Consider the following 2,763-nt stretch of genomic DNA (forward strand, 5'->3'; position numbering starts at 1 on the left):
CCTGCGACAGGCCCCACTCAGGACCAGTTCCTAGTGCCTTCCACACTCGGGACCAACCTCTGCATTACACTTGGGGGCAGTGCCTCGAGTGTCCTGGAAGTCAGACTACAGCTCTGCCACTACTGAGCCCAGAGTGCTGGCCAGCCCTGAATGGAGTCATGTCACTTCATCCCCCAGGCCTCAGTTTCCCCAATTATAAGATGGTGATGGCGGGCAAGGAGAGCTGGTGTTGGACTGCATGGTGAGTGCTTCAGCAGGCACATGGGGTGATCTCTGCCTCTCCACCAACACCAGGTGCAGGGCCTCCTGTGCCCGCTCATCCACTGCATGTCTCTTGTGTGCCAGTGCTGTGCAAGGCAAAGAGGTTTCAGGGGCAGTTAAAAGTGCTTCCAACATGTGGCCCAGCAACTTCTCTCCTGGGTGTATACCCAAGAGAAACGAAAATGTGCACACAAAAAGTGATGTTGTGTTCATAGCGTCATTCTTCAAAATAACCAGAAAGTAGAAACAACTTGAATGTCCATCAACAGATGAATGGATAAACTGTGGTTCATCTATACAAAGGAATAGTTTGGCCGTGCCACAGAATGGATGAGCCTTGAAAACAATATGCTAAGTGAAAGAAGCCAGACACAAAGGATCACATATGACATGATTCCATTGACATGAAATGTCCAGTACAGGGAAAGTATAGAGATGGAAAGATTAGTGGTTGCTAGGGCTCGGGTTGGGGTAGGGGAGTGAATGAGAGGGTTGGGATGTGAAGGCTATGAGATGCAGGCTTTCTTTCTGGGGTGATGAAGATGCTCTAAAATTGACTGTAATGATGGTTGCACAAATCTGCGTATATACTAAAAATCATTGATTTGTACACTTTAAGTGGGTGTATTGTATAGCATATGGACACACTACTGTGCTGAGGGGTGAGCACTGAGAATCCTCACACCCAGAAGGCTATAGGGAGGGTGTGTTTTTCTTTTTTTGGCAGCTGGCCGGTACGGGGATCCAAACCCAGGACTTTGGGGTTATAAGGCTACACTCTAACCAACTGAGCTAATGACTGTTAACAGGAACAGGGAAGAGCTTTCTTGGTCTAACACATAAATAAAATTATGATTCCATGAGACAGGCATACCGTGGGCATTTATTTCAAGGCTTCAGGCTTCTGCCTCACCAGCTCAAGCTCTTTCTTGACACATTCTGCTGAGGTGTGTCCCTCAACAAATTTGCCCAGTGACATGTGGAAGGAAACAGACTCTGACCCTTCAGCATCAGGACAATACTGGTGAACTGTTGCCCAATCCATACTTTGGCTAAGGGTCTGGCCACTACAAAAAGGCCTATCTGCTAAACAAACATTTTACTTGGAAGATGCTCTTGGCACAAACACAGTCTATGGTCACTAACAGCCATGGCCAGGAACAGCTATGAACTGTGGCCTGTGAGGTGACCTCAGGCCCCTGTAGGCAGGCAGGCCCCAAAACTCATCAGAGCAAAAAAATAAGTCGGAGAGCCAAAGCTTAGAGGTTTAAGAAATCAGCCGACACATTCACATCTGCAGCCAAAAGCAACAAAATTCCTCAGAAGAATCAAATGAAAAGTCTCTAGCACAAAGCAACTGATGGGTGAATCATGAGTTTAGAATATACCAACCAAAAGATGTTTGTTGAATGAATAAATGAAGGAAAGCACAAAGAGTCAGGGAAGCGGAACAGTCGCGGCTCCCCCGACCTCAGGATGAGATGCAATGAAAACATTTTTTGTTTGTGCTATGCCTCTGCTGTGATTCCCTTCCATTCTTCTTCTCGAAGCAAAGCCCTACTTATCTTTTAAGAACCCCTCCTTGCAGGCACCAAGAAGCTCTGTCTGCCCAGAACAATGGCCAGCTCCCCGTGTTCCCAAGATGTGGTGCAGACGCTGCCTGCTCAGAGTCAGCTGCTGGGCTCGGCCCTGTGGATAAAAGAGTGAACGGAGGGACAAAGCCCCTGTCCTCAGGGAGCTGAGAGGGCAGGCCTGGCATCGTCACACCAGATTGAGGTGGGGCCAAGAAAGACACGTGTCCAGGGAGCTGAAGAAGTCAAGGGAGGCTGCGCAGAAGGACTGTACTTCAGTCTGCAGGCTGGGCCGGAGGTGGCCAGACAGAGCAAGAGGTATGTTCCTGATAAAAGGAACAGCCTAGGTGAGGGTCCTGGGAGGGGAAGGGGGAGTGAGTGTGGAATGTTCCAGAAGCCAAAGGAAGTCCCCTTGGCAGGAGCCTGGCCAGCAGTGCTGTGCAGAGCCATATAGGAGCCTGAGGCAAAAAGAAACATGTCCACCCCCGGCTTTCACGGAAGCAAACTAACTCACCGGTAATATTTTCAAAATCTACTTTTTTGGCTCATCTCATTTTCAATGGAGAGAACTACTGAGTTTAATGATTTCCGTCAAGCAAGTGAGGAGCTTAAATAATTTTTAATTACCTTAATCTGGAGTACAATGAATTCTGTTTTGGTATAAATCAAACATTTAAACTCAAAACAATGTCACGGCTTTTAATACATTGACTTCTCAATGTTTCAACATTTTTTTTCTAACTACTTTAATGTTCTGGGGGGAAAAAAATCAACCAGTAAAAAAAAAAAAAAAAGACACAATAGCACATATAGAGGGTGCATGTTTTTCCACTTGCCTCTGTTCAGCCCTGATCTTTATTTAAAATTTGGAAATTTTGTTCGTTGTGGTTTTTTTGTATAAATTTTGATTTTTTAAAATATACAGTATTAA

General features: G+C 46.1%; 1 protein-coding gene across 1 annotated transcript in view; it reads right to left on the reverse strand.

The window, feature by feature from the left end:
* FADS2 (fatty acid desaturase 2) overlaps positions 1-2,763 on the reverse strand; it is a 34,211-nt gene that overhangs the window by 16,177 nt on the left and 15,271 nt on the right. The window lies entirely within an intron of this gene.

The sequence above is a fragment of the Galeopterus variegatus genome, unplaced genomic scaffold (assembly GCF_000696425.1).
Source record: "Galeopterus variegatus unplaced genomic scaffold, G_variegatus-3.0.2 Scaffold5410, whole genome shotgun sequence".
Classification (NCBI taxonomy): Eukaryota; Metazoa; Chordata; class Mammalia; order Dermoptera; family Cynocephalidae; genus Galeopterus; species Galeopterus variegatus.